This window comes from Neomonachus schauinslandi, chromosome 10 (assembly GCF_002201575.2).
Source record: "Neomonachus schauinslandi chromosome 10, ASM220157v2, whole genome shotgun sequence".
In the NCBI taxonomy this organism is placed as follows: domain Eukaryota; kingdom Metazoa; phylum Chordata; class Mammalia; order Carnivora; family Phocidae; genus Neomonachus; species Neomonachus schauinslandi.
The window spans coordinates 21,303,445-21,326,697 of record NC_058412.1 but is presented as its reverse complement, the minus strand read 5'-3'; the positions used below and the strand labels follow the sequence as shown (position 1 = coordinate 21,326,697).

Genomic DNA, 23,253 nt, shown 5'->3' with positions numbered 1-23,253 from the left:
AATTCCTTCCCAGATACCTAGGACGACATTAGCTCTAGGTATTTATATTCCTAAATCATTGATAAGTCTGTATAACTCTGAAAGCTCACATTGCGATATTTAATAACGGCATCACAAGCCTAAATCTGATTTTGGCTTTTTGTTTTCAAGTCTTCAGGGGGAATCCATCTTCCACAAATGTGTCTTGAAGAGAATTCAGGGGTCCCCAGTTCTTTGGTCCCTAGGAGAACTCCCTGCAGTTCCCAGGACTCTACCCTCTGTCTAGCACAGCTATGAAAGACTAGGTCTTTCAGTTCTGCAGTGGGTACTGGGCAGGCCTTCAGCAGCCTCCAAAAAGGTGTTGCTTTAAGAATACTGATCTCCAGGCAGAACACTTGGATTCAAATCCTGGCTCTAACATTTCCTAGCAGTTTGGCTTTGGGCCTCAGTTTCCTCATATATAAAAAGGGGGCAGTTCCCACTTCACAGGGCCTTTATGAGGATTAAGTGAACCACATATACCGAGCATTGAGCAGAGCCTAGCACACAGTACATTTTCAGTAAGTGTTATCAGCGTCACTGGGGCAGACAGTGAGAATCCAAGGGCCCTTGTTTGAGAAGGCAGGTGCCCAACATATATCCAGCTTCAGGACTCCAAGCCCATGGAAGGCCAGTCCAGGAGGGAGACAGACTACAGAACTCTGCCCTTTCTGCCTGGGGCAGCCATCTGGGCTTCCTGAAGCTGGGCCTCTGACCACAATCCCTCCCCAACTCCAGATTTTTCCAACTCTTGGGCTTTGTAGATGCAATCCTACCGGCCAGGAGAACTGCAACAGGCGCTGTGGGATCAGAGGACGACTCTGAGGAGTCTGCCAAAACGTTTCCCACTCCTGATGTAGGGCTATGCCCATTGTCACTGGGCTAACCCTTCCTGCCCAGGCCCAGGGGGGCTGAAGTCACCTGTTTGGAAAATCTGCAAAATTGCTACCCCTTTTGCCCTTGGGTCACACATCCAGGTTATTCTGGGGTTGCATGGAGGCAATATGTGCAGGCAGGCATGAAGGGTTTTATGGGGCTGGAGGGGCCCTGCCGGCGGGTCACAAAGCCCTGGCAGGCCCAGCCAATCACCTTCTTCTCACGGTGGGGCAAGGACCGGACTCACAGGGAGGCTCAGCCTCTCAAAGCTGAATTAGTCAAAGGTAGACAGGGGGCATGTGGAATAGTTCCAGGGCCAGTGGGGAACCAGCACATGCCCACTCAGGCAGATCCAGGCCAGGGATCTGGATGGTGTTGGTTCAGGTAGGGACTGGAGCTTCTCCAGGATTCTGTTCTCACAACAATTTTAGGTCATGTGGCTGTTCTTTAAGGTCCCGAACCCCGCTAAGGTCCCAGCTACTAGGGTCTGGGACCTGTCCTGCTGAACAATGACCTCAGCTCTTAAAGAAGCATTCCCAGGCTAGTCTAGGTAATGCTGCCATATGCCCCGTAGCTGCTGGTCAGCCCCCTTCTCGCTGGCCTGCTCTGGAGGGGTGGGCGGGCTGCTGGCCCATGGGTGGCTAGCCTGAGGACAGACAGGGAGCAGGGCTTCAGCGGCTGCTGGGACGTGTTGAGGAAAGAACATTTGTTTCTGCGGCCCCAGTGCACCTGATGTCTCCTTAATGATCCTTCATGCTTCAAAGCGAGCATTAGGAGAAGGGAAAAGAAATTTCAAAGGTTTTCTTCTTTGGGTTTCTTTTTCCAAGTTACTGCAATGTTGTCTTAATCTCAGTCACCAAGTATTTAGTGACCACTGACATAAGGTGCTAAACACTTTGTGAGGCACCATGAGGACACAGGATCATTTTAAGACATGGATCTTGTCCTTAAGGAGCCTTTGTTTGAAGAAATAAGAGTAATTCATAAAACCACAAGGGATCCCACAAACCAGAACATACAAAGTGCTTAACAGTGAAAGTACATTTGGCTTTTAAGTGCTCCAAGAGAGTGCAAAGGACGAGTGTGGGCTCAGTTAGATAATTTCTGGGAGAAGGTGGCACCTAACTTGGGCCTTTAAAGATGACAGGATATCAGAAAGCAGTGAAGAGAAAATGGGAAATTAGAGACATGGGAAAGAAGTTTGTTGTTACTTTTATTTTTTTAAATGAGCCAAAGACCAGTGATTGAATTTTAGAGGAATCTTAGGGGATGTGATTAAGAGAGGAGATAGGAGAGGTAGGTGATGTGTCAGGAGCGAAGGGAGGGACTGGTTTCAAGGAGGAGGTTATCTGCCCTGTTTAATGAAGTTACCAGACCTCTGATGGAGAAATGGTCATTAGCTTGTGCAAGAAGAAATGATGAAAGTCTGAGTCATCTTGCTGGAGGCTGGAGACAGAAGCTAGACCTGAAGACAGTTATGGAGTCCCAGATCATTTGCCCAAGAGGATGCTGAGCGGGGAACTCAGGAGTTTGTCATCCAGGGCATTTGTGTCTGCGGCCATGGCAGGTGGAGTAGCAAGCGACTTGCCTGCAAGGTGGGGACACCGTGCTGCTCTTAGTAAAAGCTGGAAGCCGTAAACAAGATTTAACGTAGGCTTGTGCTCCTCATCTTCAACATCCCACCCTTCCTCCTTCAGAATCCATATCTTGTTCTTAAGTTCTAGATCTTATCTGTCCAAGGAGACTCACAAGAGCAACCTCATGGTCTTTCTAAAGCTTCTTACAACACTATGTCATGAATGAAAAGAAAGAATGGGAAAAATTTTAGATATAATAAAGTCTTAACTAAGTTGAACGTTTGGAAAATATTTTAAGTATTCATTTGCCATTGTGTGTAACTGTAGTTAATCAGAACCACTTTGATCTTTAGTTTTGTTGAATATCTTGTTGAAAAGTACCCTATTAAAATGGTGGGGTGGAATGCACAAAATTTATTGCTAAGGACTTCCCAGAGCCTCTGATTCACTCACTTGCTTATCGCCATTTATGGAGTGTGTATTCTAGGCACTGAGCCAGGTGCAGGGTCTATAGGAAGGAATGGGACCTGGTCAGGGCCCTCGAGGCATTCACGGACCAGGGTCGGAGCTCGGCCAGTGAACAAATAACCAAAGGGCTGCACATTATGCTACAACCCCGCAGGCAGGAAGGCTTGCTGTTGGAGCCACCCTGCTTCCTGGGCCAGGGACGGCTTTGTAGAGGAAGCATAGTTTGATGTGGGTCTTGAAGGAGAAGGTCATCAAACAGAGCGTTAAGAGGAGAGAAGAATGGACTGGGAAGAGGGAGAGGATTACAAATAGTTCATCCCAGAATGCATGCTGGGAGCAGGAGATGAGGTTAAAAAGGTATACAGAAGCCACACAGCAGGAGCTCTGTAAAGAGGTTAGGGGGTATTTCATCCTGGGGGAAACTCATCAAGGGATTTTTTTTTTTCTTCCTGGATACAATATATTTATAATAATACAAATATATAACAATACTAGAGTTAAGAAACTGAGCATAATTTCCAAATCAAAATTACAGCAAATGAAGTTACAGTGATTTAGAAGCTGCATTTAAATTTATAATTCTTGAGGCTTTATTTTATATTATCTTTTCTAGTAAAAATTGAAGAAATTCCCAAGTGCTGCTTTGCAGAAATCAGTGCCCTCCAAATTTTTGGAAACTCTTTATTTTGAAATAATTTTAGACTCACAATTGCAAAATAGGACAAAGAATTCCCATGTATCCTCATCCAGCTTCCCCAATAACATCTTACATAACAATTGTGAAGGCCAAGAAGTTGACATTGGTACATTATTAACTAAGCTACAGACATTATTTGGATTTAATCAGTTTTTACATGCACTTTTTTTTTTGGTGTACAGTCTATGAAATTTTATCACATGTGTAGATTCATATAATTACCACCCTACTAGGATGCAGAATTGTTCTATAACCTCGAGGAAACTCCCCTGTGCGCCCCTCTATAGCCACGCCTTGTCCCCAACTCTAAGCCCTGGCAAGCACAGATCTGTTTTCCATTGCTGTAATTTTGTAATTTTGAGAATGCTATTTAAATGGAATTATATAGTAACCTTTTGAGATTAGCTTTTCTCTCACTTAGCATAATGCCTTTGGTTCTATCAAGTTGTTGCACAGATTAATGATCCTTTTTTGTTGCTGAGTAGTATTCCCAAAACAACGGTGCACATATGGCTATACCAGAGTTTATCCATTCACCCACTGAAGGATATCTGGGTGTTTCCAGTTTTTGGTGATTATAAAAAATCCTATGAGAACTTTCCTCAGTCTTCTCTTGCTTTGTCCATGAAGGTCTGGCTCTGGGAGAGATCTCTCCATATTTTTCTGTCCTCTGGAACTACAAAGCTAGTTGAGGTTTGTAGTTGGGAGGCCTGGGCATTAGGTTCGGGGGAGAGGCTGAGACAGAGGTTCACAAGCAACTCTTTGGGGACTGACTGTTCCCCAAATTATGGGTTTGTTCAACCTAAACCCAAGTCTGCCCCCGTAGGCCAGATTCTTGCATCTTACATGCATTCACTCTATAACCCAAATTTGTGAACTTATTTTATTATGGCACAATTTTATCATGGATAATATAGAATTATAGCGGTCAATTTGGGGAGCCTTCAATATGAAAATTGAGACGTGCTTTAGAACAAAAAGGGGACAAAGTTTCAAACGTTCCATTGTTTGCAGGATTATTGGGGCTGAATCCATTAAGATTCAGAATGGCCTGTCTAAATTTCTACCCAAACTTGCACAATACCCTCTTAAAACTTTTTGACTAAAATAGTCAAAAGCATAATAGAGAAAGGACTCATCATACCTTGAACAGTCCTTGTAACACCCTTACCCTTCAGTCAAAAAACCCAGTGGGTGGGGATATAGATATACTCAGGACCTTGGGGCCATAAACAGAATAGTCATTTTCTGACCAGAACTAAATACTCTTTTTAAAATTTTTTAAAAGATTTTATTTATTTATTTTAGAGAGAGAGAGACAGCACAAGCAGGAGGGGCAGAGAGAGAGAGAGAATCTCAAGTAGACTCCACGCCAAGTGCAGAGCCTGATGTGGGGCTCGATCCCAGACCTGAGCCGAAGACCTGAGATCATGACCTGAGCCAAAACCAAGAGTTGGATGCTTAACCGACTGTGCCACCCAGACACCCCTCTTTATTTATTTTTTTTTAAGATTTATTTATTTATTTATTTATTTGAGAGAAAGAGAGAGCGTGGGGGGGGGGGAGCAGAGGGAGAGGGACAAGTAGACTCCATGCTGAGTGCAGAGCCTGATGCAGGGCTCAATTCCAGGACACTGAGATCATGACCTGAGCCGAAATCAAGAGTGGGATGCTTAACTGACTGAGCCACCCAGGTGTCCCCAGAACAAATACTCTTTTATCTCTAGTGCCTCCCAAGGTTGCATATTTTACAGTTGCAGATATATGTTCTGCTTTCTTAGTGCTCCTTTAGATCCAAAGAATCAACATTTGTTTGCTTTCTTCTGGGAAAATCAACAAAATAACTGGACTGCTAAGCCCTAAAGATTTCCTGAGGCCTCACCTACTTTTCACAAGACCTCAACCACAACCTCAAGGACCTTAAATTACTGCCTGATTCTTCATGTGGATGACCGTGGGTTGTGTTCTAAAGAGACGTACTCTAAGACCGATTCCAGTGATCTACTGTTTTCTTTCAGTGTTTTCAAAGAGAAGTTATAATGTGGTCAAAGTAAAGTTCATTGCCCAGGACATGATTTATCCCAAGCAGGTAAATCCTATACTTTCGACAGACTGTAGGCCATTCACAACTTTGAACATTTCTAAATCATCACACTTACAAGTTAACCAAGTCCTCAGTATGCAGACCTCTTTCTTAGGAATCTAAACATGAAGAGGTCTTTTGTGAATTAAATTAGCCCTTTAACATCTTCCCACTCTGGGCTTACCTAATTATCATAAACCTCTCTATCTGTACATGTGAGGTCTGGACAAACCTTTGGTGTTATGACTCAACCTCATGGGAATCATCAGACATCAACAGTCTACGGCAGTGTCTCTTCTCCTGTGGCAAAGCCTACTCACCTGTCCTAAGGGCAACAGCCCAGCAGCTAGGCTAGTGGATGCTTCTGCACACTTGGTTCTAGAAGGGTCTCCTTTACATCTGATGGTCCGTCATATGGTATACAGTATTTGTAGCTCACTGAAAATACACAACATTTCTCAGTAAGTAGGCTTAGCACCATTGAAATCCTATTACTTTCTCCCTCACATATTTTTCTATTCATTGCGCTAATACTTTGAATCCTGCTATCCTACTTCTAGATGTCATGTTTTCAATGAGCTGATTTTGGCCCAACGGCTTCTGTTCTAGGAAAAAGAGATCGTTAGATCATTCAAGAAGGAGAAAAACTGGGCCTAGATTTAAGAACCAAAACCCTAGCCACTCAAGGGCACTCAGGGTTGCTTTCTTTTCTCCTCAAGCCTTTTCAGTTCATGCTTTACAAGAGGCCTGGAAAGTAGGGCAAATCGTACCGAAGGTGGAACTGACAGACGCTGCTGTAGGCCACGCTGTGGGATGCGAGAGAGAGAGAGAGAGAGAGAGAGGCCCAGGACGACCCCCTCCACTTTCTTGCCACAGCACGGGAAGGATGGAGGAAAGTATAGGAGAAGCAGGTCTGAGGATGGGGGGGAAGACCAGGAGCTCACTTAATATCATACATGGACACTGTGAAGAATATGAAGAATATGTAAGGGTATTAGGAAACGTATTTAATGGGGCATAATATTTCATGTTTAATTAAATCAATCTTCAGTAGTTGGACATTTTTGATATTGAAATAGTGCTAGAATTAATATCTTTGAACATTCGAGTTTTGTCTAAATGTAATACCACCCTGTGGGGAGGGAATTAATTACTATGGCAAAGGGCATGGCATATTTTAAAGCCTAACAGCTTTCCAAAAAGATGATACCTTTTATTTTTCCTCCAGAAGTTTCAGAGCTCATTTCAACACACTCTCACCAATATGGAATGTCAGTATTTTTAAAAATGTGTTGATTTAGGGGCGCCTGGGTGGCTCAGTCATTAAGCGTCTGCCTTCAGCTCAGGTCACGGTATCAGGTCATGATCCCAGGGTCCTGGGATCGAGCCCCACATCGGGGCCTGCTTCTCCCTCTCACACTCCCCCTGCTTGTGCTCCTGCTCTCGCTATCTCTCTTTCTGTCAAATACATAAAATAAATAAATAAATAAATAAAATCTTTTTTAAAAATGTGTTGATTTAATAAAAAACTTTTTTGTTCTTTTAAAAAACATTGCTTTGATTACTAGTGAAGGAGAACATTTCTACGTTTATTGCCCATATAAAGGTATTCGTCTGTGAACTGTTTGAGCTGTAGAGTTTGAGGAACCCACAAGTCATCCATGTGGCCTAAAAAACATCTGGAAATTCTGATCGTAAATTCTCACTATTCACACCTTTACTGAAGGTCTAGGGTCCTGAGATGGATTTATATTGGCCCCAGACATAGTTACTTTTTTGGTAAATGCCTGATATTCCATGTAATTTATTTTGAGCATGAGATACTAGAAAATGTCCTTATAGGAAGGTTTTGAAGATTCACTTAAGGAAATTATAAAATGAAAAAAAAAATACTGTTGCTACACTGCACTTATATGCTAAAATGTATTTTGATTTGGAAAAAGTGGAAGTTTGGTAACGATGGAGATGATGTGCATTTTGCACATCACCAGGGAACAGGAACAGGAACCAAGAGAAAGCTAGACATTACCCAAGATATGTGCCCCTCATATTTTTGCCTAGTGTTTTGGGAAAGAGGTTAAGAAAGGGAAAATGACTTACGGTTTCCCAAGATTCTGCTGAAAGTACGAGAAATAGAGAATTAAGTGCACACTTTAACTGCACCTCCAAAATAGGCAGCCTTATGGTGTATTTCCTAAGGAATATATTGGCATGTTTAGCCATGTGGTCAGGCAGCATGGTACTCCAAAAAAGACTCTAAAGAACCCAGCTCCAGCCCTGCCTCCCATGATCTTCTGGGCAAAGGTGGCCTCTCTAGGCCTTGGTTTCTTCTTGTGAAACAGAAATGCCTCTTAGACATCACTCACTATGTGAATGGCTCGTGGGCACCCAAAACACAGATGCTCTGAACAGACAATTCAGGGAAGAAGTACAAATGGCTAGCAAGTGTGAAATAGGAAAAATGTTCAACTTTATGAATGATTTTTAAGTAGCTATGTTGCTGGACTGGCACGAAGGTTAAGGCTAACCTAAGTGGGTCACTCACACAGAACCTTTATAGTTATAGCTATTGGTGAGAGGTGGGTAACGTAATTCTGACAGAATTTTTAAGTCTTTGACATTGAGCCAGGAAGAATGTAATTCGGTAGGGAGAGGAGATTGGAGACTACTACACCGTTAAATACAGTAAGTTGTGAGTGGGATCTATCTTGTGCGCATCTTATGAGGCAGCATTCCACACTTGGGAAAAGCGAGGGGCCCGGGTAGAGGGACCCGAGCTGGGCCTTTGGCAGCAGTGACTGGCCAGGCTATCATGATCCTGGCTTTAGCTGCATTTGTAGTAGGCGCTTCATAAATTTTAGTTTCTCTTTCTTTCTTTTTCCTCGTGGTGGTAATAACTGACAGTAGCTCCAAACCGTGCCCTATAAGGAAAGCTCACAGAGAATTTGGGTTCCTTCAGATAGCGCTTCTCACGTTTTAGGTGTCACCTCTCTGGAGGTCAGGGAAAGGTCCTGAAGGGACCACCAAAATAGAATTCTTATCATTTCCTTCCTGGAACCAGAATTCTGGAATTTTCTTTTTTTTTTTTAGAGGGGTCATGGTATGGTGCTGAGATTTGGCCTATGTCCCTACACTAAGCACAAGGCTTGCTTGGATTCATCATTCACTCATTTGTTCACACGTGAATATATACCTACACACATGAATTTTGAAGCACGTACTTTGTACAGAGAGATGACTGGGCCAGAGGAATTCTTCTCTCATCCATGGGTGGCTCCTTGTTTAATGAGTAGGACTGTACATAGTAGCCAACTGCTGACTAGTTAATAACCATTTCAAAGGGTAGTGATGTCTAGGGATAATTTACTCCTTCGATCACCTCCCCAGGAAATTGCGGCATGTCCCCAAAGCAGCTTAATATGATGAAAATAGCCCCTGAATCTACGGATACTGTTTTTTCAGGCTTCTCTCTGTTACAGATTATGAAGTGGGCTGGTGAGGCTACCCTACTTGGGGTACATCAGGTAAGAGTGATGTGTGAGGATATGGGAGGGCGGTTTCAAAAGAGGTCAGATACCAGGTGCACCTCAATTCCAAATAAGCCAGGATGGTGTTGAATTAGGACTAAGATGGGAACAGAGGATGACTTCATGGTGGCAGAGTGAGGTGCATGCTCGCCAGAGACCTCACGAGTCCCTGCAGTGCTTGTCAAGATGAGGACCCACACCGGCTGCCTCGGGCCACAGGATGCCCCACAAACCCACGTGTCCAGGCAGCAATGGAGAAGGGTGGAGGGCTGGCCCTCCACCAGAGGGGTCAGAAAAATGAAGTACAAGCTTGGAGCCACCTTGAGACATGAGGTAACACCCAACTGGCTAAGGGGCTGGACTGTCCTTGAAGACGTCCTTGAGCTGTTCTACCAGCCTGTACCTCCTACTTGCAGACTCCCGTCATGTGAGAAAAATGCCCCTATTATTTGTTTAAACCACTGTTAGTTTGGATTGGGGTTTGCTGTCAACTAACACTGCTAGTTGTCCTTCGAGTTTACTTGTATCAAAACATAATCCCAACTGATAAAGACATGGAAGGACGTTTATAATATACCAAGTGAAGGGAAGGTGTTATGGAGCAGAAATATATCAGTAGGCATAGAAGAATAATGTGAGGATATGTGTTCTAAAATATAAGCGTGGTTCTACCTGACAGTAGGGTCATAGGGGATTTTTATTTTCTTCTTCAGGTTTATCTGGACTTTCTAAATTTTTTACAATGAACATGTATAACTTTTGTGACAAGAAAAAACTCAATTAAAAATATTTTTTAAAAACAGGGAGAGAAGTATGGAAGAAAGCTGTGGTCAGCCAGCAAGAAGTCCTTTTTTTTTTTTAGATTTTTTTTTTAATTTGACAGAGAGAGAGACAGCGAGAGAGAGAATATAAGCAGGGGGAGTGGGAGAGGGAGAAGCAGGCTTCCTGCCGAGCAGGGAGTCCGATGTTGGGCTCGATCCCAGGGTCCTGGAGTCCTGGGGTCCTGAGATGGAGCCCTGAGTCAGGCTCTCTGCTCAGCGGGAGCCTGCTTCTCCCTGTCCCTGCAGCTCCCCCTGCTTGTGTTCTCTGTCAAATAAATAAATAAAATCTTTAGGGAAAAAAAAAAAAGAAGCTCTTGACAATAGTTGCCAAAAGAACCACTTAAAGGCTTCTGTGGCTCTTTGGGTGGTTCAGACTTCTTTGAAGTGGTTCAAGCCCTTCCTTGCTAGTTTGTCTGGTTTTAAAAGGTCTGGCCCCAGCAGCGGGGCACAGCCTCCAGGGATGGCCTCCTGGCCACAAGGGGCTCCGGGCTCTTCCCAGCTCCTGTCTCCTCTCCACTGTGGGCCTTGCTTCCCATCTTTCCCCCTCCGTCGCTCATTTCGTGCTTTCTCATAAGCTTCTTGGCAGAATCAAATGAGATAACTTACCTGGAAGTCTTCATCCATTACAAACTGTAACAAAGGGTAAGGTATTTTCCTTTGTACTTCATATTTATACTTTGCTCTTCCTCCCTCATTTCCCTCCCTGTTTTAAAATCTTTCACTCTTCTCCTTCCTTCTTCCATTCCCCCTCCTGCCTCCTCTGGCCATGGCATACCAGGGGCATGATGGGCCTCCATGGCCCTGGACCTGTGCTTCGGTCACATTCCACATGACCCTGCACTGTTTATCGGTGCACGGGCCTCTTGCCCTTGCCCAAGCAGTGAGCTCCCTGAGCAGCCACCATGCCTTTCGACCCTCAAGAACCTTTCATAATACCCGACTCACAGTACACTCCTGGTGCCTGATACCGCGAAGGATAAAGCACAATATTGACGCAGACACACACACTTATGTGTAAAATCAGCCATCCATATAAATGAGTGGAAATGTGTTACTTGCATCCTAAAAATTAAGGTCTTGTAGAACCTTTATATTTATGAACCAATAACTGAGAATTGGCAGAAAGATTAGTAGGTTGGAAAAACAAATTTTTTTTAAGAGAGGTGGGGGGAGGGGCAGAGGGAGAGAGAATCTTAAGCACTCTCCATGCCCAGCACAGAGCCTGACGCAGGGCTGGATCTCATTACCCTGAGATCATGACCTGAGCAAAATCAAGAGTCAGATGCTTAACTGACTGAGCCACCCAGGCACCCCTGAAAAACGAATTTGTTCTTCCAAACTGCAGTTTAAAACTATTGGGGAATGGGAACATTAATAATAATAATGTGGAAACAAAAGTTTTAACAGTAAAATATTAGAACTAAGTTATATTTTAAATCTGTATTATCCACGAAAAAGCTTTTAAAAAAAGTCTGCGAGGAGCTGTGAAATGCTGTATTTAAAGTGCATGACGTTGGAACCTAATCCTGCCTCTCCTACTTTGGCCAAGTTGTCAAATCATTGATTTTTCTCATCCACCTCGTTCCCTTCCATTCTCACTGACCTCATCCTGGGCCAGATTGTTGTCATTCTGTGACCGAACAGTATTCCTCCTCTTAGTCTCCTTTCAACTTTGTTGCCTCTCACTGTGCTGCTTTAATCTGACCCCGCCCCAAGCTCCAGTGGCCCTTATATCTATGCAGATCCTATAGGATAAAGACCAAATGTCTTGGCCTGGTATTCATAATTTCACTCCACACCACCCCCGTTCTTTTCTTTGACTTCTCCATCCTTTAAGCCCTCAGCTTCGGATTGTTGTTGTTCTTCTTCTAGTCTTCCTAATATTGACTCCCTCCCTGCCCTGACTTGTTCCTGAATGCCCTCCTTTTAAGGTAGAACTCCTACCCCACCATTTCCAGGAGTACTGGCTGATGGAGTCAGGATCCCAAACTGTTGTGACCGGCCATGGCAAGAGGCTAAACCACTCAAAAGAAATACACATGAGGTTCTGCACTTGGATCTTAAAAACCAAATGGAAGGAAGAGATGTGGCAGAAGACATAAGGGTTTGCAACGGAATGTGCAAAGTACAGAAGGCTTTTAGACGGATAGGAGCTTGACATAGTTATCTTTGTGATAGAGCTGACAGAAGCTGGGGAAGGGGTTACCACTGACTGAGCCCTTGGCATGCACCTGCCCTTCTTGTGCATTTTATTGATCTCATCTGCTCTTCACAATTCGGGGAGGTCTCATTAGCCCCATTTTACAGGCTCTATGTCTATTTCTTTGCAGACTACCGTTAAAGCAACCCCTGGTTCAATGTCTTCCCATTGCCCCTCATTAAACTCCTTGTGCCTGGCACCTGCCTGCCTTTCCAGCCTCACCCCCCATCACCTCTCCCCCCTCCCACTGCATGCTCCAGCTATAAGACACCATACCAGCGGGGTCAAACTTGGGAGCTTTTTGTTCATACCGTTTTCTTTGGAAATGCCTGCACTTTCTTGCCACTGATATTCACCTGGAAAATACCCACCTAATCTCAAGATTCATCTCAAGTGTCACCTCACCTGAAAGGTTTTCCCTGATTCCTACCTCCTTCTACTGGTCTGGGTTAGGTTGGCCTTCTAGGTATTTCTGTAATACTGTGTGGGCATACATCTAGTGCAGACAGTACTTACCATATTTATTTCTTCTACTTCTCTATAAGCTTCCTGAGGGCTGGCATTAAGTCTTTGCATCCTTAACGTCTAGTATGGTGCCCAGCACATGCTATGTTCTCAGATATTAGCAGAACAGAACTGAGGCTCAAAGAGTTTAAGTAACTTGCCCAAAGTAATACAGCTGGTTAGAACTGGTTTGAAGCCAGATGACTGATTATAAAGTCCTTCTAAGGGGCGCCTGGGTTGCTCAGTCGTTAAGCGTCTGCCTTCGGCTCAGGTCGTAATCCCAGGGTCCTGGGATCGAGCCCCACATTGGGCTCCTTGCTCAGTGGGAAGCCTGCTTCTCCCTCTCCCACTCCCCCTGCTTGTGTCCCCTCTCTCACTGTGTCTTTCTCTGTCAAATAAATAAAATCTTAAAAAAAAAAAAGTCCTTCTAGGATGAGGAAGGTGACAATATTCCCCCTTGGAATAGTGAATTCAGTTCATGGGTAGCATGCCTTTAGAATAACAAAGTGACTATAATGGTGAATGTAGTGAATATACTCCCACTAGGTCTTGTGAGGATCTGCTGGAGAACTGGGGGTTTAATCTCGAGATGGAAGAAAAACAGTGTGACCCAAGAACTATCTTTAATTACTTGAAGGGCTATGAATGGAAGAGTAAGGATTAGACTTCTTCTCTGTGGTCACAAGGGGTAAAACTGTGATCCAAGTGTTGAAGGTACAGAAAGACAAATTTTGATCCATTGAAAAAAAACTTTCCCAGCAGGGCTAAAGGCAGCGAGCCTATCCCAGGAAGAGGTGAGGTCCCATCATGGCAAGTTTTTAAGCTGGGTGACACCCCGTGGGGATGTTCTAGTAGCGCCAAGAACCAGCCTGAAGGCTGAGTTAGGTGAGCTTTTATTTTTAAGGTGACCTCTTCAGGTCTCTTCCATTAGATGCTGATTCTATTACTCTGTTTTCTTTGCCCTCCCTAGCCCTTGGCAATCCCTTACTCCTCTATATTTAGTGAATTTTATGAGTTTACATAGCTCATTTGGTGGTTAAGTATATATGTAGTCTGCTGCATAATATTTAAATTACCAATCCTTTATATTGCCATTTAATCTTTCCCTAACATATTCCCAAATAGATACATGCCTCGAAGTCAGGGAGCACATATCACGTATTATAGGTCTTTGGTCCCACATATCTATACTTGTTCAAAATAGAATAAAAATGTTTTAAATGCTCACTTTGCAACTTGACTTTAATTTGTCTGTTAAAAGGCTTATCTTTTATCTCCTGAAAATTCCCTGGAAAGTAAGAATTAATTCTTCATTAGATACTTTTCCTCCCAGTATTTTGCTATTCCTTTTAAGATCCTAAAAAGGAAACACTGGAGGGGGCAGTCTCTGCTAGTTAAGGAAACTCCTGTCTTTTAATGTCTCATCTGCTTCCTATGGCTGCCCAAGGACCCGAGAGGCAGGAGCTCCTCCTTTTGGACCCACCAGGTTCCAAGAGGACCAAACACACTGATAAGGATAACAGAAGGAATAGAGGTGAGAAGCAGGCATGATTGGGCCAAGCAAACTCAAGGTCCAACACATATCACATATCAGTGGTCCCCAACCCGGGAAGGCCCAACAGTGTCTCCAGGGGAGCTTTTCTAACACACACACACACACACACACCCTCTCTAAAAAAAAGATGCAGGTTTGTGGGAAAGCTCCCCAAGTGGTTGCTCTCCAACCTGTTTGAGAAACACTTTTTTCTCATAACCCTATCATTAAGGAAGAGCTTTCCCTTCCTACCCCATTAATTTTTTCATTTATCTCTTTTGATCAGCATAAACTCAGATTATTTTATTCAATGGGTTATAATATATTACTATCATTTGTTTTGATGCTCACACTGTCCTGGTCTTGGCCACTGGGAGACCCGTCCCATGTCTTTTTGACACATTCTCAGAATTCTTGAAGTTCCTTACTTTCTGGTGGAATAAGACATTCCAGGCTTAACTTGTACTTTCCCTGCCTTGGTCTCAAAGAAGCCATTTCTCTAAGGATTCCTGGTCCTTTTAGGGAAGAGTGAAAACCACTTTTGAAGACTTAAGCATCATATTAATATTTATGATAAAAGAGGACCACAGCAAGTCAGGAAAGGACAAGAAAGAGCCCCCTCTGTGATTATGACTAATAAGCAGGGGTCAGCAATTACGAGTCTGAGCCCCTCTTTCTTTGTAAGGAAAGTTTCACTGGAACACAGCCATACACATTCACCTATTATTATCTATGGCTGCTTTCATATTACAACAGCAGAGTTGAGTAATTTTGACTGAGACTGTATGGCTTGCAAAGTGTAAAATATTTGCTATTTGGCCCTTGCAGAAAATGTCTGCTAACAAGTATTTACATACTTTAGACAGGATACCTATCAAGAGGAATAATGAGACTTGGAGATATTGTAAAAAGATTAATATCTCTCTCTATGTCTCTCTAGATGTCACCAGGCAGTACCTTTATCAATGCAGAAATAAAATACAAAGTTGGAAAACTGTCATATGGTATGCTGTAGAATCTGGTTGTAAAGGCAATTATAAACATCAGGGTTGGTTATTATGGAATCTAGAAAAAAAATGATGGCTGGAAAGTGAAACTATGTTAGTGCAATTTTAACACTGTCCAATGAAGTAACACTCTGTTTAGCTGACATTGGTATTCTGGTCACTAGGACAGTATGCCTTCTAGTGGAGAGGGGAGAATTAATCAAGCTTGACCATAGTGTGGATGATACATCATTTCTTAACATTTTCCAATTCTACTTGTTCTGATTTCATGTTCACAAAGCAAGCTTTGATTACCTTTCTGATTGTCAAGTCACCATGACAGGAAACAAGTATATCCCTTCCTATATTAAATTTACTTTCTGGTACAAATGTGCCTGAGCAAGTAAGTCAGGTTTTTAAATTTTTTTTTATTTTTAGGGCTCAGTGACCTTAAGGAGAACTGATCATTAAAGTATCAGATCTAAAGACCTGAGAGGGGTGCCTGGCTGGCTCAGTTGGTGGAGCGTGCGGCTCTTGATCTTGGGAGTATAAGTTTGAGCCCCATGCTGGGTGTAGAGATAACTTAAAAATAAAATCTTTAAAAAAGTACCTGAAAGGCTGGATCCTGAACTGTGTCAGTTCCCTTAGAACATGGCACACAATGAAACAGTCAAATAGCCAGATCATTATTATATTTCTTTCAAAGTGGGCAGATGCAAAAGTATGCTGAAATGTTGGACAGCTCCCACCCACAAAGATTAGGGCTCCAGCCAAATCCTAGGGGTATCCTGGGAGTGTTCCTTAGAGTCAATGTTCCCAATAAATCTCTGTCTTTTGGGAGAAGCACACCTCCTACTCAGAAGAGCATGGTTCTCAAGGTGTCCATTATAGTCCTGGCCTTCCTGCCAGACATGAACTTTAAAAACCTGACCAGTGGCCAGGAACTGCCCTATCTCCTAAATCCAGCAAACAGAGTTGGTAAGGCAGAGAAGAAAACAGAGGGCTCACCAGGTTGGCCCTCACCAGAGGGCCAAGTCCTCAACTTGGCCATCTCACTAGCCAGGGACTCACACCCACATGCAGTGAGTGATTACAGCAGAATGTATTAACAGGAACTCAGGGGCAGAGGCAGTGTCTCATATTTGTATTTTTAATTCCAAAGCATGGCCTAAAGTAGGTGCTTAATGTTTGCTGAATGACCTGTCTTCTCTTCCCCTCAAACAACCCATTCCCAACTCACAGAATAGGTTAGTATTTTTTAAAAAAAATTATCTGAGAACAGTCCTCAATGAGAATGAGTACAATATGACTTTAAAAATCACATTTTTTGATAAAAAAGGAATTGCTATAGCTTTTAGATGTAAATATAATAAATACAAACATATCTCATTTATTCTTCTCCCTTAACTATAGGAGGAATAAGTTTCTGATTTCCCAAACTATTGAGATTAAACAATTACTTATATCCACTTTCTCATAGGAAGTTGGCACAAAGGGATGGTGGGATGGTGGTGGTAGTGAAGGACAGGGAACAAATTCTCACAGGTGTGGCCTAAGAAGGTCAAGGTTAAAGTCCAGCATGATTTATGAGAGTGAGTTCTTTCAATGAGGGAAGGAGGGGAGGAACACCCACTAATTTTAGTGGAATGGACAAAATACAGATATTTGTTACCTGTTTACATTTGGCCTAATTTAGAGTTTGAGAGTCTGATCTAGAAATGTAAGACAGGGAGTAGATGCCTAGAAGTTGCCAGGGCCTGCCAGAGAGATGGTTTAGGCAATCTCATGATTGCAGGATTTTGGAGGGATAGAGATAGAAAGGAGATACTAAGGACAATGTGTAAAAAATTAACCCATTTCTTTTACCTCTCTAGGTTCTACAGAGTGAATGGGGAGTTTTATTCTGTTTTGAAAAACAGTAGGGGTCACTTTGGAACAAGCAGACATGGATCGTAACTATGGAGTAGTGACTTTTAATAAAGTGAATTGCAGTGACCCACAGACCTTTTGTAGCCAATTACCACCTCCAAAGTCCTCTTCTTCCTACCACCACTGTCAAGCTTTTTATATTTATAATGATCAAGGCTGTAGGCAGTATTGGCTCAACGACCACTACCACTTCCTTTTCGCTATTGTCCTTCTACTAGGACGAGACATGCCAACTGATGGATAGGCTGAGCCTCAGCTGCAGACCTGACCGTCCCTGGGGTTGATCAACTAAGCCTCCCCAGACTCTGTTTTAGATCTCTTAAATTCAGTGAGTATGCACTGTGCAGCCACTGAGTGTCAGGGACAGTGCTGGGCACTGGTGATAGGCAGATGAACAAGATGAGTCCCCTGCTATCAGGGAGCTCACAGCTGAACTGTGGAGAGAGACACATACAATGATACCTCATATGCAAGAGCTGTAACATCAATCAATTCTTCCCTGGTAACTGTTTGAGCAATTACTCTCTTAGTAATTACTTCAATTGTTATTGAATTTGAAAAATTACAGAAGTGGTATTGAAATTAAAATAACACAGATGGTTATAAAATTAAAAAGTAGTTTCCTGGTATCAGGTATACGTATTCTTCAGACCTTTTAATATACATATTCAAACCATATACACATATTTATTCCATTGTTTAAAGAAAAACATTATAAAAATATTGTGATTTTTTTGGTCTAAAAATATCATGGTTACCTTTCAGTGAAGTGTATAGTGATTCACCTCATTCTCCTTGATGGTTGCTTATTCTTTTGTATTCAGGAACAGTTAATTTCTTTGAAAAGGTTAGGGAAAGTTTTGGACAAAAGGTGATTTGTGATCTGGGCCTTGACGGAGGAGTTGGAGTTCATTTAGTAGTAAGCAAAGCCAAGAGAAAATCCCTGTGATGGATGAAAGGTGGTTCAGGGAGTGTGGACAGCCTGAGCATGTAAGAGAGGTGTGGAAATACAGTCTCTTTGGGGACCACCAGTGGTCTAGTGAGGACATGTTGTCCCTCAGACTTTGGTGTGCATCAGCATCACCTTGGGAATTTCTTTCTTTTTTTAAGATTTTACTTATTTATTTGACAGAGAGAGAGACACAGCGAGAGAGGGAACACAAGCAGGGGGAGTGGGAGAGGGAGGAGCAGGCTTTCTGCCGCTCAGCAGGGATCCCTATGCAGCTATGCGGGGCAGCTCGATCCCAGGACCCCGAGATCATGACCTGAGCGAAAGGCAGACGCTCAACGACTGAGCCACCCAGGCGCCCCACCTTGGGAATTTCTTAAAACTGCAGCTGCCCCATCCCCTACCTTGAGATTCTGATTCAGTAGGTTAAGTCTTTGCTCTTACCCACTACACTAGACTGCCTTTCCTTCTATGAGTGTGTATTCATCTCATCCTTCATAAAGCAAGGAAGGCAATTGGAGGCCCAGGAAGTCCCCATGGTAGCAGAGTAGAAGATCCTGACATCCCTACATTGTTCTCTCATTTAGCCATCTCATTCTTAGTCTTGGGGCATCCTCTCCTACAACAACTCTTCACTTTGTACTTTTATATCCTCTTTCATTTGAGAAGTTCAAAGTATTCCCAATGCTAACCTCATGATTGGACAATGGGAACTGGCAATAACCTCATTTTATAGAAGGATAAACAGAGGCACTGGGGGGGCTCCTACCATGCTGAGTCAAAACTGAAGCTGAGAACAGAATTCAAGCCTGCCTCTCATTTTGTTCATGATATTATTGTCCTTTCCCTTGAATTATGCAGACTCTGGATCACTTTTCTCATTAATCGAGGCAATACATGGAAAGTATCCTGCACAGTGCCCAGCTCATAGCAGAGAAAAGTCCTTTCTCTCCTTGACCACAACCAAGCAGGGGCTGTCCAGGGGCTCTGGAGCTTAGTGGATGTTTCTTGATGTTCTGCAAAACAGTCATCAGAAATTCCACATAGGCTTTTCTTCTAAGGGTGTCAAGAAAAGCTTTAGAATGCCATCAGTTAATGAAAAAGACAAAGATAGTTGCATCTCAAGGCTTCACTTCTGTGTCAATTTGGGAGACAAGGATGCTGTAATTACAGAGCTGTTTATAAAAAAAAAGTTAAGGAGGTGAAGCTGTCTGCCTGGCACACAGCAAGAATGAATAATAAACCTGAGACTTCACAGTACGTGGTGGTGCTGAGCTAGGGCACAGCTCTTCCCTAGGTCCGAGGAGACAGAAAAAGAAGAGCAGGGTTATTCTTCTGCTAAGGAGTGCCAGGGTCACATTTGGCTTTGAATGAAGCCCTGAAAACCAAGATGGACCCCCTCATACCTCAAAAAGGAAAACTCTCTAGAGCAGAGGTTCTCAAATTTTACGGTGCACGAGAATCATCTGACTGGTCTATTACTGATGCAGATTCCTGAGCCCGTCCCCTGAGAGAGACAGATGTGAGCTGGGGATCAGAAGTCTGCATTTTTCGCAGGCTTTCGTCATGAGTCAGTGGCAGGACAACGCTAGAGACCACCGTGCTCTAGAGAGCACATGCAAGATTTTTCCATTTACCAGCTCTGAGGCAGCCCTGCTTCTGTCACTGTGAACCATCAGTGGCCTGCCCAGCATTAAGCTGAGTCATGGGAAAGCATGAATTTTTACACCAAAGTTTCCCCTCATCTCCAAAAGCTTCAGTCTTCTTTCTGGTTGGATTCTAGAATGTTGTGAGGGAGGAAAGCAACTTCGGAAACAAATACAAAGAAATGTGCTGACTTCTTATATGGGTACTGAAAAAATTTTCAGTGAAGGGTCACAGTTATTAATTCCCACTTAGCTAATTGGTCCCTTTTGCCAACATTTAAAAAGAAGCTAAATGTACACAGTGTTCCTTCTTGAAGATCACGTATACAAATTTAAAAAAAGAGCTAGAGACTGGGACAGATATTACCTCACAGCATCCCAGAATGCTGAGACACTGGAAGTCCTTGTATTAAAGAACCATCCAGGAGGAGCCTCCCTTTCCAACAAGTCAGGATGTTAGTCCCATGAAAGACACTGGTGCCCCATCGCTGCGGCTGCTCAGACCAGTGGGCCAAGAGACACACCATGTAACAATGGCCTTGGTCGTTAGAACCCGGCCTCCAGCTGGCCCACCTGCCCACAAGGTGGGAATAGGGTTGACCACAGAGAGATGCCCCAGGATGATGGGTTCTTTTTGTCCCCATCCTTGAGTTTTGTGCTCTAAACTGGAGCAAGTATCCAACAGGCTGCTGCTTTTTAAAGTGAAATTCATTAATTGGAGTCTCAGACCTCTGTGTTATAAAAAGAGGAGCTGAAGCAGACTTAAGCCGTTAATTATTTGGCAAGGTTCCGAGGCATTCACCATAACTTCTCATCATGTTTTGCAAGCATGCAGGACACCTCTGTCTACTGCCCTGTCCTAGAAATGAGCTTGGGGAGTGATTAGGAACACAAACATTTCTGTCTTAAGAGACTCTTCCCTGGTCTCCTTATTGGTTGTCAAATTTCTTTTAAAAATTCTCCAACATTATATTCAATCATGAAAAACTTTCAAAATAGTCACAAGTGTTTTCTAGTAGATAATTATAATGCTGAGAATTAATTCTCTTCCCCAGTCCCAACTCTATTTCTTTGAAGTTGGCATGCCTTTCATCTGTAAATATGAAAATAAACATTAATAATTAATGCCTTCTTATCCAAATAGGAAGTTTTATTTACTTGTGAGGAAGAAAGTATTCTTTCCCAGAGCTGGAGAGACAGGCAGAAGCAGAATGAAACTCTGCTTTTGACGGTCTTGATGTAGATTCAAACCGCCTTAAGTCATTCCATCCACCTTCAAGAGTACCTATTATGGATTGCTCTCTCCTGAATTCTTGCCTCTAAATGGAAACATGTTCCAAATGGTGGCTCTTCAGCTTCTGACCAGCAAGCACCCTGCATGAAAGGCTTCTGTCTCTTATGACGGACCCATATATTTCTCACGTGCCCTGTAACTCTCCCATTACAACAAACTTGCCCCATTACCTCTAATCCCAGTACCATGTACACTTCTTGTGACTCATCCTTTGGCTCATCTTCAGGGTGCTGTGTCCCCACAGGCACCAGCTTTATGACTGATGGCTGCATGCAATGCCCGAAAGACCCATTCAGCTTAGTCTATGTGAGAAACCCCAAAGGTGAGTGCTGTAGAAGACCACCCCCAACATACACATCATCACCTTGAAAGCTTAGAGGGAGAACCTCACATTGCCTAGCTCACATCCGTACCCCTTCTTTTTACCACAGCTGACCTCAGCCCTTCTATAATTTCTGCCTAGAAGAACCTGTGGGGGTAATGTATTCCCTGTTTCCTACTTCTGCTCAAAGAAGTTTTCCTTCGATGCTTTTTCACTTGAATGAGTTCATCTAATTTGAACACATGGGGATGTGGTGAACAGACCCACCATTCCTATTCACACCCTTTAGGATTATATAGACTGCGGTAGGCCCTCAAAGATGTCCATGTCTGAATCCCTGGAACCTGGGAAGAGGTTACCTTAAATGGCAAAAGGGCTTTGCAGATGTAATTAAGTTAAGGGTTTTGTGATGGGAAGATTATTTTGGATTATAGGTGGGCCTAATATAATCACAAGGGTCTTTGTAAGAGGGGAGTGGGAAGGGTGGAGAGATGTGACGATGGCAGCGGAGGTCAGAGGGATGCAGGGCCGCAAGCCGAGGAGTGCAGGCAGCTTCTAGAAGCTGGAAAAGACAAGGAAGTGAATTTTCTCCTAGAGCCTCCAGAAGGAACACAGCCTTGCCAGCACCTTGATTTTAGCCCACTATAGTAGTTTCCTATGGCTGCTGTAACAAATTACCCAAATCGAGTGGCTTAACACAACAGAAATGTACTATCTCACTGTTCTGGAGACCAGAAGTCCAAAAGCAAGGTGTCAGCAAGGCTGCACTCCCTCCGAAGGCTCTTAGGGGAAATCTGTTTTTGCCTCTTCTAGTTTCTGGTGACTCTAGGCACTCCTTGGCTTGTGACCACATCACTCCAATCTCTGCCTGTGGTCATACCGTCTCCTTCTCTTCTCTCTCAAAACCTCTTCTGCCTCCCCCCTTAAAGGATACATGTGATTGCATTTAGGGCCCACCCAGATAATCCAGGACAAACTCCTCCTCTCCAGATCCTTAATCACACCTTTTGTCATAGAAGGTAATATTCATTCTTTCACCATATAAGGTAACATTCATAGGTTCTGGGGAGTGGGACTTTCGGGGAGCTACCATTCAGCCCACTATGCCCACTGACACGACACTCATTTGGGACTTCCGACCTCCAGAACTGTACAAAAGACTTGAGTTGTTCTAAGCCATTAAGTGCATGGAGACTCATTGTAGCAGCCTTAGGAAGTTGCTCCACAGACCGATCCCACCTGCCCTCACCTGCACTCTTAGCTGTGAGTCCCTCTTTGCTCTCACTCGCGGAGGTTGCTCTGGCTTATGTTGATTGCTTGGTGGTCTTGGCACTGACCTGGGCTGAACTTGAGGTGGTGGAATGGGTCTCCAGAGCCTACTTCTGCCAGGTTCCCTCTATGAGAATGGCATCACCTGCTCAGATCCACACTGTCAGAACTCTCCCTGGCTGTGTTTGCACATGAAGAAATGAGATGTACAGAAGAGAATCGAGAACGAGAATATTGTGAAACACGTCATGAACTGGGAGGATGGCCCAGGTGGGATTCTGACTGACTGGGGAAAGGCCAGGATCCTTCCCCAAAGGGAGGAAAAGAGTTTCCACAGCACATGTCTTACCAACCTGTCTCAGGGCTGAAGCACATCTATCTAAATGGTACTAAGCAGCTGATACCCAGGCTGGGAAAGGAAGAATTCAGGACCTAGGGATGTCCCTTCTACTTCTTTCCAGAAGTTTCAGCAAACGTAGGCAGTTCAGCCAGTGATATTGGGCATTTAGACACCTGTAGGGAAGTTGAACTAAGCCAGAGTTTTATTTTGCTC

The 23,253-nt window shown here is 43.5% G+C and overlaps 1 protein-coding gene across 3 annotated transcripts in view; it reads right to left on the bottom strand.

Annotated features, from left to right (window-relative positions):
* Window positions 1-23,253, bottom strand: part of MAPRE3 (microtubule associated protein RP/EB family member 3) — a 51,520-nt gene that overhangs the window by 11,252 nt on the left and 17,015 nt on the right. Inside the window, exon 2 of one of the 3 annotated variants that reach the window (XM_021697402.1) lies at window positions 6,040-6,157. The exons of the other annotated variants lie outside the window; for them this stretch is intronic. The gene's annotated coding sequence lies outside the window, so the exon portion shown is untranslated. The remainder of the gene's footprint in view (window positions 1-6,039; window positions 6,158-23,253) is intronic. 3 annotated transcript variants of the gene reach the window in all.